The sequence below is a fragment of the Stegodyphus dumicola genome, chromosome X1, assembly GCF_044657685.1.
Source record: "Stegodyphus dumicola isolate Sdum_Otavi_A_Nest chromosome X1, ASM4465768v1".
In the NCBI taxonomy this organism is placed as follows: Eukaryota; Metazoa; Arthropoda; class Arachnida; order Araneae; family Eresidae; genus Stegodyphus; species Stegodyphus dumicola.
This window is the reverse complement of record NC_140780.1, coordinates 54,626,076-54,639,956: the sequence shown is the minus strand read 5'-3', so window position 1 is coordinate 54,639,956 and position 13,881 is coordinate 54,626,076. Positions and strand designations below refer to the sequence as shown.

At 36.8% G+C, this 13,881-nt stretch overlaps 1 protein-coding gene across 4 annotated transcripts in view; it reads right to left on the bottom strand.

The window, feature by feature from the left end:
• Vps16B (Vacuolar protein sorting 16B) overlaps positions 1–13,881 on the bottom strand; it is a 120,803-nt gene that overhangs the window by 81,521 nt on the left and 25,401 nt on the right. The gene's annotated exons all lie outside the window — the stretch shown is intronic.

Genomic DNA, 13,881 nt, shown 5'->3' with positions numbered 1-13,881 from the left:
TTACAGTGTAGGAGCGCTTTTCGAACGCATTACTTTTGACATCCTGGGATCTCTGCCACAAACTGCTGATGACAACAAATACACCCTCGCTGTCACTGACTACTTCATATTTGAAGCCTGAAACATATCCTATTCCTGATCTCGGTAGCCAGAGGTAATAATAAAGCATTGGATTTCCAGGTTCGGGGTGCTTCTTCAGTTACATTCCCATAAAGAAAGGAATTTCTTCTCGGCTGTAATTAAAGAACTCTGCAAGCTACACGGCATCGACAAAACCCAAATGATACCTTTAGATTCCCAGTCAGACGGCATGCTAGGAAAATTTAATCGTACCGTCCTTAACGACATCTCGCACGTGGTTTCCAGAAACCAAAAGGACTGGGACAAGACGTTATCTCCGTTTTCACTGGCCTATTGCAGTGCTGTTCCACGAGACTGCCAGCTATTCCTCATCCCAAATGCTCTTCTGTCTGCCTAGTGATCTCCGGAAGCGCCTTCATCGCCTGAGGAGTACATTCAAGATCTGCAGGCACGGTTTCAAGTGCTGCACAAAGTTGCAGGAGAGCGAGTCAGCTCGGCGACGAAGATAAAGAGTGATACGACACAAGAGCTACAGACCATTGATTCAACGAAGGTGACGAGGTGTGGTTTTGGAATCCGATTCAACGGAAACAACTTTCTCTAAAGTACAGTGACTTTGGGACGGACCTTACAAAGTCCTAAACAGGCTGAACAACGTTGTAGTTCGGATCCATAAGTCATCAGATTCTATGCAAAAGGCGTTCATTAAGACAGGCTAACCATTTACTATGGCCATCGTACATACTCCCCATAGTGTGTATAATGTAAGTAGAATACTAAGACCATAGTCGTATTAGTATACAAATTTGTAAATTTATGCATTTGTTTATTGGCTTAGCATTTAATTGTTTTTATGTTATTTATTGCAATTATTGTTTAATTATTTCATTGATTTGCCTTAGTTGTAACTATGGCTTCCTGTCCATATGTGAAATTGTTGTAATTTTTTTTTCTGCATAATGTAACATGAAAATCTAAAGAAACAATGCTCTGCTGGAAAAATAAGAGTACAGGGGCAAGTCTATTTAACATTGAGTAAATGGCTATCTTGTTAATTTAACGAATTACCGCCAAGGTGGCAATGCTTTTAGAGACAAGTTTTGACACGAAATGTTACGAGAACTCACTAAAAGTCGTCAAACTTGGCGACATTTTGGTCCGATTCTGTATCACCCTGACGGGTTCGTAATAGATTGAATACGGGTTCGTAATAGATTGAATGCACACAAACTGATGACAGCGGGATAAAATTTATTTTATTTAAAGAAACACTTCACAGTTCTGGAATTTTCCACAAACATATTCGTACAGCTCTTCACAGTATAAGAGAGTACAATCAGTAGTTACATTTCAAACTGCTAAAGACGTTAAACACAACTGATTGCAAAGGGCATCTGAAGAGCAAAGCTAACGCAGAGATATCGCAATACTCCGAACCACGCTGAACTAACAACTAATGAGAAACTGATGCTGTCTCTTGTCTTATGTAGTTTTCATCGGCCGCCGAAAAATTTTAAGTATCTCTCGAAATTACTGGAAGGCGTATGAGAGCTGGATATAGTTACAGTTGCATAGAGAATCAATTACAGTTATTCTATTACAATACCTGTAGGTATCAATTACAGTTATTCTATTACAATACCTGTAGGTCTCTATGCAACTGTAGCTATATCCAGCTCTCATACGCCTTCCAGTAATTTCGAGAGCTACTTAAAATTTTTCGGCGGCCGATGAAAACTACATAAGACAAGAGACAGCATCAGTTTATCATTAGTTGTTAGTTCAGCGTGGTTCGGAGTATTGCGATATCTCTGCGTTAGCTTTGCTCTTCAGATGCCCTTTGCAATCAGTTGTGTTTAACGTCTTTAGCAGTTTGAAATGTAACTACTGATTGTACTCTCTTATACTGTGAAGAGCTGTACGAATATGTTTGTGGAAAATTCCAGAACTGTGAAGTGTTTCTTTAAATTAAATAAATTTTATCCCGCTGTCATCAGTTCGTGTGCATTCAATCTATTACGAACCCGTATGCATGCAACAATATATATCTTCCACAGTTTCTACTAGTGGTATGTTGGCAGTTAAGCAATAAATATGAATATCGTCAAGAAAAACAAGAGTAAGATTACGGACAAAATCCGATTTCTAAATTTCTATTTTAAACTGCAAGTAAGCATGTTAATCTTTTGGTGACAATCAGATGAGATGTTGTTTTTGACATATTTCGAGAACCTGAAAATTGCGGTAACCAATGGCATAACTGGAGTTCTTGATTCCTAATTAAGCCCTGGCTAATAATGGAAAAAGAATATTCTGCACTCTTAGTATACTCCATGGTTTAAAACACTCAAAGAAGTAAAGCAGAAGGTGAAAATGAATTTATCGAATAATAATGATTTTTGTTATGGCTGATTAATCATTAAGCAATATAAACATGCATTTATAGAAATTATAAAGTATTTTCTCCCTCCTTCCAGCATACCTTTGAGGTGTAACGGTAGCGCACTCGGCACGTATTCGAGAGCTCCAGGTTTGAGTCCAGGCAAGGGCATTGCTCATTTTTCAACTTTACTGCTTTAAAATAACCTAATGACTCTACAGTGGTAAGCAAACAAAATGTTGAGAACAATAATTAGTCACCACCAAGATTTGGTGACTGGGTCCCCTAATCCCCAGTCCCATTTAAAACGAGGAGTATATAAGATATTTTCTCCCTAATTCCAGCATGCCTTCGTGGTGTAATGGTAGCACACTCGGCGCATATTCGAGAGGGCCCGGTTCGAGTCTCGGTGAGGGCAGTGCACGTTTTCCACGTCTCCAGCATAAAAAAAACTAATGCCACTACAAACTCTAAGATGAAAAGTAACAGTAGAAATTTTTTGCTCGAAAAGTTGGTAAGTCAGAATTTACCTAAACTTTGTCTATATTTAAGTCAACATACCATAAAGAGTGAAAACTAGGGCCTCGATTTTGACTTGACACAAAGTATCACTTGGTCTAAATCAAGCTTAGTTGGTAAGGCTTAATATTGTTTCCCGCTACCAACCTTGACGATTCCCTTTTTCCAGTTTTAACAGTTCATCGAAAAGTCACTTTCTGATGAATACCTGCTTTCGTGAGTTTAAAGGTTTAGACCAGGGATGGGCAAACCTTTTCGGTCGCGGGCCAAAAATCGATAAAAAAAAAAAAAAAAAAAAAAGTTTGGCGGGCCAAGATAAATTTTTCTAAAATTTTAAAAACTATATACAAGCAGTACAATTTAAATATGTTAATGCGATGAATGAAATTTCCATTTCATTTTTATAAGTTCCTTATAATGAGGTTCGAAGTGAGATGCACTGATTCTAAGGAATGAGGCTATGTGCTCCTCTGTCAGTCTACTTCTGATATACACTGACTATCATAAATTAAGGAAAAATCACAAAATCACGATTACTGAAAAAGTTACATGTAGAATTTAATGAAACTTACTCACAATATACAACACGTAGTAAGGTATCAAATAACTTAAAAAGAAATTACCAGACAAACATGGTAGTATAGAAATTAGCACATGTATAAAATGAACAAATCGAAGGTGTCAGTTTGCTATAAAAAAGTACCTTCAATATGGAATATGATCGCCTCTAGAAGCAATATAGCACATAAGGGATGTGTGATGCTTTCAATTATGCGGTCTATAAGTTCCATAGGAAGCGAGAGCCATTGCTCTTGCAAAGCAGTTGCTAGCGCGACAAGGGTCTTAGAGGGCGGATTGAGAGCAGCTAGACGTCTCCCTAAAGCATCCCAAACGTGCTCGATAGGATTCAAGTCCGGGGATCGAGCTGGCCACTCCATGCGCATAATTGTTTCCTGTTGAAGATAATCATCTACGATGCGAGCCCTGTGTGGTCTTGCGTTGTCGTCCTGTAACAGGAAAGCATCACCTATTGCCCCGGCATATGGGCGCACATAAACATCAAGGATGTCATCTCTATAAATATGAGCATTCACGGTTCCCCTTGGAAAGAAATGGAGGTCTGTGCGTCCACCCAAAGAGATACCACCCCAAACACAAACATTGCCCCTTCCGATTCATCTCTTTCACGGATGTTTGAAGGATGATAACGGGTTCTAGGTCCTCTCCATATCAAATAACGCCTACTATCGCTTTCTAGACAAAACCTGGACTTATCCGTAAAGAGAACCGCCCTCCATTGATCAGGCGTCCAGTGGACATGTTGTCGTGCCTACTGAAAACGGTCCCTCCCATGGCGTGACGTGAGCGGTACACAAATGGCTGGTCGCCTCGCATACAAACCACCTTCGTGAAGCCTTCTACGCACAGTTGACGTTGACACGAACCTTCCGGTGGCTGCAGCAAGGGAGGATCTAAGAAGAACCGGAGTAGCGGTTCTATTCCTGCGTGCACATAATGTCAAATATCGGTCATCGGCGCTCGTCGTAGCAAGTTGGCCGTCCTTGGCTGAACCTCCTAGATGCCGAATCTGTAGTTTGCCTTCACAGTCTGTGAACCACAGAAGGACTCACATTTAGCCATCTGGCCACTTCTGTTTGACTTTGTCCTGCCTCTAGTCTCCCAATGGCTCTCCATCGCAGTTCTGCAGGCAAATGATGCCTGGAGGTCATTGTTACGAATTGGCTATCTCAGATTTCTGATGTCACTGTCACAGTGAAATATGTGGGCTTGCTCTCAAACATGGACTTTTATGCTCCTCGCAGATGACGTATCCCGAAAGCAGCGCCACTAATTTGCATATCGCAGTTTTACTCAACTACTCTTATTTGGCAACATATTCAAATTGTACACGGTTTGGCTTATTTTTGAGGGAGTTATCGCTATTTTTGTGATTTTTCCTTAATTTATGATAACCAGTGTAATTCTTTCTAAGGTTCATAGTAGAAAACATTTCTTCACATATATAAGATGAAGTAAACATAGCACTGCTTTTCTGGGCGTGGGATATTAAATTTGGGGAAACTTAATTTCGATAATGATTTGTAAAACCCTAACTTTGGCATATTTAAAAACAACTGCTTGAGATGATTGTTAAATTGCAACTTAATTAATTCTAGCTGCAAATCTGACCTCACTGCTTCACAATTTACGTCGAAAGGCATAGTAAAAATACCCAATTCTGTTTGAATGGTAGTGAAATTTTGAAATCTTCGTTCGAACTCAAAATGCAGTTTTTTTCAAGCCATCTTCATAATTCTTAAGCTTCTCTTCATTTACTGAGGGTATTGAATTTAACCTCGGGAAATCAGACAAGTAGTTCTTAGCTAGCTGTCCAGCAAACATATTTAAGTTTTAAGTTAAGATTAAGTTTTAAGTTAAGTTTTTTCTAAGAGGTTTAATTCACCTATATTGGGTTCCCATATGTTTGCTCCCCGAGAAAGAGATAACGCTTGTTGGCGCCAATCTACAGCTAAAACTAATAAAGAACTTCCGCTTTTAACACTTCACCGATTGAAAGCTATCTGTGCTTGCTATTTCCGTCAATTTATGTTTTCTAGAACAAAAATAGAGAAAGTACAAAGATCATCAGTTCTTTGGAAAAAATAATATTTAAACAAAGCAGAAAAGGAGACGGATATATAATATATAAATATATATTTCTTTTAATTTGCCTTAGACCGGCAAGTTAAAATGCTATCCGCGGGCCGGATAGAACCTTCCGGCGGGCTGTAGTTTGCCCATCCCTGGTTTAGACGAAATGGTTCTGGCATTGACCTGGCTTGGTTTTCGATTTTTAAAATTTATTAAATATTTCTCTTAGACAATTTAGTCTCATCAGAATAATGAACTTCAGGCATTTTCAAAATCTGCAAGATTTTGGTATATAGTGCCCATTTTTTCAGTTTTACTTTCTTCTAAAGCAATAAAACTTCTTTTTCACTGCTTTGAAAAATAAATAAAAAATGTAACAAATATATAGTTAAGACTAACACATATAAAGGGAAGTAAATAAAAAAAAAATAAATAAAAAATAAAAAACTTCTCCGAGAAATGAATATCTAGCGACCGATCCGCTCAACCAATCGAAATTGAATGTCACATTTTGATAGTTGAAGCTATGCGCTCGAGATTGAAATGATTTAAAACAATATACCTTTCACGATTACAGAGATAGTGAAAAAATTTTGAAATTTTCGAATGGCAACACCGCATTTTTCCTCTGGAAATTGATTAACGCATTGAAACCCATAAATGGCGTAGGAATGATACACGTATGACGAAAATTACCATCGTAAAACATTTGCAAAGGACTTAAAAGACAACACAGAGAGGAGGTACATTAACCCATTTTGTATAATTCATAGGATTCAGAAGAAGCCCCAATCACAGGACGCGATATGCAAAGAATAGCTTGTGAAAAACTTTAATAAGCAGTGTGGGAAGACACTTACAGGGAAACAACGAGGTGAATTATAAAGCTGTTTTGTCTGAACGGGTAAAATGCAGCCGAAGCAGTTAAAGTTTATCGGCGAAATCATAAACTAACATGAGGACCATGTTCCGAGAAAACTGAGCGAGGCATGATAGAAAAAACTGAAGAAACTGGATGCACATGTCATAGACCGCGATCTGGACGACCATGTTTTCTTGTTGAAGTTCTTGTGGAAGTTTATAATACGATTACTGCAGATCCATTGCATACTGCAAGGAGTGTTGCTTGTAGTTTGGATGTACCAAAAACCTACGTCCTAAAGCTTCTGAGCTTTGTTCCGCGATTGTTACCTTATCGATTCAAGTGCGTTCAGATGTCGCAACCTAGAGATCAACAATAGGGTGTCGACTTTGAAAATTTTTTCATCAGATGTGAAGATAGCAGGTGGTTGCTCAGGATAGTAGGAACGGAAGACGCGCACTTCTTAATTGGAAGTGTAAACTCCAAAAGCTGCATTCACTGGGCTGACGAAATCCTCACAATATGACACTAGCGCCTTTACACAACGCTAATGTGACTGTGTAGTGTGGCATCCCACGCACGTTAGTTCTCGGTCTCCACTTCTTCGAAGAGGACACGTCCACCGACAATGAAAACATGCTGCATCACAAGCGCTGTATATACAACGATGTTGCAGAATTACGTAATTTCAGAACTGCAGCAACAAAAAGTCTTTGACATGACATAAATTATTAAAAAAGTAAAGATTAAAACATTAATAATATTTATTAATATAAATATAATAATAATATATAATTACTTAAATTCACTAAATGTAGTTAAAATTAATGTCTAAAACTCGTCATGAATTAAAGAAAATACTTATTTATCATAATTTGTATTTTCTTGCGTTTATTTCTGCAGAAATTTTTTAAAATTCCTATGCACCCATTTTTTTTCGGTCATCTGAACTTCAGCATTTAACAGTAACAAGACTGAATAAAATTAAACATACAGAAGATTGAAATTAATATGCAACTCTTGTCCAATTCATCTAATTTGTAGATCAGTACTAGCATAACATAAAACAGCTGAGCAATTCATCGATTGTTCTGAAAATTCCTAGTTATATTCTGGATTCGATTTCAGAAAAAAAGGGGAGGTTCCTCTACACATATAGCCAGTTTTTCTTTTTCTTTTTCTTTTTTTTTAATTTTTCCTACAGGTTTCGCTTTTAGAAGCTAAAAATCTCGAAAGCAGACTAAGTATCAATTTTCAATTCATCGGACAGTTTCGTCAGAAGATTTGAAAAGAAGGGAAATTTATTTTAATTTGTTCACTTTCAACGAAATGTTAAAATGGACTTGAATGGTTATTTCTTTATATTAATTCTAGATCAGAGGCGTAGCTAAGGTTTTCAGCGCCTGGGGACACCTAAAGATTTTGCGCACCTTTCTGTGTTCCAAGAATGGAAAACATTTCATTCTGAAATGTGTATCATCAATTTGGCGCCCCTTGGATGTTGCGCCCGAGGACGAATGTCTCCTCTTGCCCCACCCTAGCTACGCCACTGCGTCTAGATGCAATATGCATTCACAGAATACGATATACAAAGATCAGCATATTGTGTTCTGTGAAATCATATGGATTTTATTAGTCATTTTAATTAACTAAAATCATATTAATGCAATTAAAAAATTTCTCAAAAAAAAAAGCATATAATTTTATGAAATCAACTTTTGCACAGTGAGTAGGGTGAGTTATGTAAATAATAAAATATAATTTTTCATATGAAGCCCATTTAACCAAATTTCCAATGAATTGAAATATTGATCATACTTTAATTATATATAAAATTCCTTATCAATTAAGTACAAAGTTCGCGATGATATAATATTATGACTTAGACTATCTACAATTTAGAACACAGAATTCCTTGGTTTTGAAGACATCTTCCCCTTATTAACCACTTATGAGGAAATAAAACACACATATGAAACTATATCCCAACACTATCAGATGTTTTTCTCATAACAGTGGAAACAGTTCTCTTTTTATAACGGGTTCTTCATCAGGAATGAGATAAGACACCTAAGAACCTCCTAAGACTACGGCATTAACCGAAAACTCTCTCCTATTCTTCCAAAGAAAGGCAATTGAGTAATGCATTCCAGATCAGAGAAAAGGACAGCAGATGTTACTGGACTTTCCTTTTTAACGAAAAATAAACACATTGCTTATAAAAAAGCTTGCAGCAAAGTGTTCCCTAATTCCCACGGTAATTCTTTCATTATGATCCATGCATGTATAAGTAGACATATAATAGTGGTAGCAGTCAATAAAAAGTTGAATAACTGGAATTTGGGACCTATTAGCAGTCTCTAGGCCATTTTTCTTACTAATTTTTTTTTTTTTTTGATGCTAGAAAAATTTCAATGAATGTAATTTTTAATAATCTATCCCTATTTGCCTCCAATACAAGCAAGTGCTGCGGCTGAGGGGAATAAAAACAAACCAGCTATTAAGTGCATTTAAGTTGGAACTCTGAGTTTGAGAAGTTGTGAAAATATATTCTTATTTTTACACATGATAACCATATAAACTCAAAATTAATTTTAAAAGATAGCTGAATATACATGCAAAAGACCAATTTTTCTAAAATGAAAAATTTGAAAAAACACAACTTTGCATGTTTACTATAAAATGAAAGCACGATGTATAAGCAGAAAATGCCATATAACTTCATATTAAAGTAAACTTGCTTCTTCCATCAAAATATGTTAAAAATATAGAATATTTGGCACATACACATAATAAAAAAATGTTGCTAAACACTGGTAGTTCAGTTTGGAGCTCGAATCCTGGCAAACGGTCTGGCTGCATGAGATTTTTGTGGTTTTCCTCATGTGTAAAGTGGATAGTTTTCCTTAAAAAAGTGTTCTACAAGGCATGCCTCCTTTGCCATGTAGTGCTGAATGGCGAAGCATAAAAACCTTCCGTGTTGAATTTTTTGAGGAATATTGTTTCTTGAGATCGAAAATAGAGTGCTGATCATCAGAGTTCTGCACTTTCTAAATATCACCACCCTCTTCCCGAAAATTTGCCAACAGTTGTAGAGACATTAGGTATTTTGGAAGCAGGAAAGATGAAAAATGTGCAACGCGTTCGCTGGAAATCAAACCACGGATCTCTGAAATACGTGCCCAGTGTGCAGAATACCACACCACAAATGCACGCTAAGAAGGCAGGAGAAATACTTTATATACTTCTCCTTTTAGAGGGCAACTGGGGTTTTTAGGGGACCCAGTTGCCAAATCCTGGGTGTGGAGAATCATCATCCACCACCTTTTTAGTTCATGCGCCACTGTAGAGACATTACGTAATTTTTTGGAAGCAGGAAATATGAAAAATGAGCAACGCCTTCCCCGGGAACCGAACCACCGACTTCTGGAATATGCGCCCAGCATGCAGATCACTACACCACGAAGGCAGAAGAAATACCTTATAAAGTAGCACACTCAGAGTGCATTCCAGGGGTTCAGGACTCGAGTCCAATGCCTTTGCCGGAAATCAAACCACGGACCTCTGGAATACGCGCCCAGCATGCAGACCACCACACCAAGAAGGTGGAAGAAATACCTTATACAGTTGCCGACTAATTTTTCGCCAAGCTAAGACATGAAAGACAACAGTCATTTTCAAAAAGGGCAGCACAGTAGGAATTACATAAAACAGCAAACAATTGACAAAAATCAAAAATGCATAAAATGTCCATAATAAAATACTTACTTTTCTGTTTGCTCTTCTCACCATGTAGACAGCAATCTGTTTTAGCTTCAAAAACTGTCTCCACATACTGTTGTTCTCCTAATGTACACAGTGATTTGATTTTGCTTTAAAAACATCAGAGGACTGCACAAATTTTGATCCATAAAATTCAATCGTTAAGTGCAACTTTATGGAATGAAAATTACTGCTTTCTTTGTTGAAGAAAACAGCAGATTCCTGAAGAAATGCAACACTTTCATGTTCATCAGCCTAGGAACTCCACAGTTCCATAACGATTCTTTGTACGAAAAGAAATATCGAATGCAATCAAAACAAACTAACCAGAAAAATTACCGTTGAATCTGAAGATGGAAATCAGCCATCATCTACTCTGCATGCACGCATGCCTAGGGTGCCAATATATTTTTGCGACATAGTGCATTACCTCATGTATACTTTGAGGGGGGTAATCAGATAGAACCCAGAATTTTACTGTATAAAAATTTAAAAACTTTTGAAACCGAGTTTACATATTGCAAGTTCTTAAAAAGAAAAAAAGATAAAGTTCAGAATATAATGTCTGGCACTTCTGAATTATTTGCATTCTCTGACAAGAGGTTCTGAAGTATGTACAAAACAAGCACATCAAAAGTCTGCTATGTAAAGGGAAATAAAACAACCAATGGCATTTCATCACCACCACGAGAATCATCAGGCTACTTTTTAGACTCATAACTTAGAAAGTTTGAGTCTAATGGTTGTAGCTATGCCACTGTGATTTCATATCTGAAGGCCAGTTTACACCTCTCCGAGTGACGCACAGCGAGCCTCTCGCTATGACTTTTTTGACAATGTAAATGCTCACTTCGTCCGAATAGAAACGTTGGAGAGATGAGTCAGTGATTGCGTTTCTATTTCAAAACAGATGAAAATCTATCCAGGCAGCAACTCCAAGCAGTTTTCGCAGAGATGCCATGCCCAATTTTTTCGTTATGATGAAAATGCTGAGAAAGAGCGATAATCTAACTGTGGCATTTTTTAATATATATGCATCTTGTGAAGTATTATGGTATACTTCCCTATCTGAATATTACAACCACTGTATACTATTACCTAAATATAATAAGGATATAACTACTGGTCAGAATGCATTTCGGTTTTTGATATTGTAGAAAAAACACAGAAGAAAATTAAATTAGGGTATCAGATTTAAAATATTTATTCCTGAATTTTTTTTAATAATAAAAAAAAACAGTTAAATTATACGTTACTCAACTACCTAATAAAATACTGTTTTCATTTAAAAAATAAATGAAAGAGCAAACATTTGATTTTGTTGCTATAAATGTCTTAAAACCAGTTTCTACTCATGGCCAATTACACCTAATAAAATATAAGCTAAAATTTTGAAATTTTATTTACAGACTTTCCTTTTTATTTGAACAAAAAATTCAATTGTATTGACATAGAATCAGTCGGAAGTATTAAAGTAAAAATTGCCGACAGAAGGCGTATGTGGATATTACTAACATGTTAAAATTTGAGGGTGTTTGAAAGCTCAAGCAAAAGATTAATAATTTTTGCTCAACCTCATACACACAAAATGGCCTTTCACACTTCTGGAATAAATATGCTGATTGTGCATTTTGGCACTCGAAATAAATATTGCAGAGAACTGTAGGAGTCGCCCGCCGTCAGAAATTGAAGCACTATCTGCGTTTTAATTTTGCTGGCAGAGCATCCTGAAAGAACCTTTTTTTTTTTTTTTTGAATAAGGAGTGACCATTCCCAATAAAGTTCTAAACTATCCTTCATCTATTCTGATGAAGTTTTTCTAACTTCGGATATCCTCACCCCGAAGTTCATTTTAAAAGTCGATTTAATGCATCACGGCAAGCTACCCAGTCACATATTGATTTCCATTTCTTCTTCTCTCCCCCCAGAACAGAAATTAATTCATTGGAAACTGCTTCGCTAACTTCAAGCATTGCAACTGCCATGTCGGTATCCATTTTACAAACAAACGGAGGCGAGTTGCCAGTCTGGCTCTGACTGGTGAGAACAATCTATCAAATTACAGGTCTGTTCACTCGGTTTGAGATGCCGTTGCAAGGGGCTCGCTGAAAGTCACTCAGAGAAATGTAAATTGGCCTTTACTCATGAAACTGTTTCTAGACATTTAAAACAAAGGTTTCATGGAATATGTTTAAAAAAGATAGACTATTTCTGTAAAGTTTAACAAACTAAGGTAAAAATTCGACTTGTATTTAGAAACAGGATTAATATTTACATAGTTTCACTTACTTAATCTTCTAAACTAATTACTTTCATAATCAAACAATCTCTCAGGAATAATTTGAAAAGATGGCACTTTGGTTAACATCAGTGATGTGTCTGGTAATATTTTTTTTTTTTTTTTTACTATGTCAATTGGGATAAAATGATTATACAGCGCAGCTGCCTAGAACTGTAACCAGTCACCAAAAAAGTGTGAAACTTAGTGTACAGCATAATAAAGGATTAAAAACACATTTAAAATAAAACCAATTTATTTTTGAATATCATCATTGGTGGGTGACCTACTTTTGAAACACCACAGCACACATGCTAAGGTTTTTCAGTGCCAAGCAGCAGCTGTTGCAGAGAACTTATTTTGAGTGTGGTCACCATTCATAGTGATTTCCGATTTGCAAGATCACCTTTTGCTAGTTAAATTCTTTTATCGAAATACTGATTCTGCACCAGATGCATTGCAGATATTTCTTACTCTGTAGAGGCTTCGAAACGTTTCAGTCATTAAATGACTCCGAAAAGCGATCATGAAATTAGAAGCAATGTTACTATGTTGGCAATTCGTACTAAAAAAAGAAAAACAACCTTTTCTACAGAGATATTAGAGGAGGTTGCAATTGTAGATGGGAAGGACAGACCTTCAAATTTCATGGCCAGCATTATTATGTTCACTGCATAACACAGGAGTTGGATGGGCTGTGTTTAACTGCAAGTAAGATTCTATAGAATATCCTCTGATATTATCTGTACAGACACTGACTTGTACAGCAGTTGCTTCCACATGATTCTGACATCCCCACTACAGTTTCTTGCTCACTGAGAAATTGGCTCAAAATTGCTTTAAAACATCCTCTAGACAAAAAAACACACATTTTTCATTTGGATTGTTGAATACTCACAACTGCTTAATTTGGGATTCACAAAATCAGTACTCAAACATACACAATCTATTGCATTTCCCAAATGTACGACACAGATGACATGCTTCATTTATTCTAGGGCCATACGTCTACATGTTAACTCCTAAAATTCCAATGGATGCCTAATAACCGAGATGCAATATGCAGCACTTCTAGAGAATGAAACTGATCTGGCATTGGAAGCAAAGTTTTTATGCAAGACAGAATTCCATACACTGCAGAGTGTTAAAAATATTTTCAAAAGACACCACAGAAGAACAGTCAGTAGTATCATTACATGTGGCCTTCCTGATTCCATGCCATTTTTGACTTTCCCCAGCAAGTTACCCGACAGCATTTCACAACACAAGCACACGTCCAACAATTTGCTCGACTGTAGAACTTGATATCTTGTGATTTCAGAGGGTAGCTGACAATGATAGCCACCA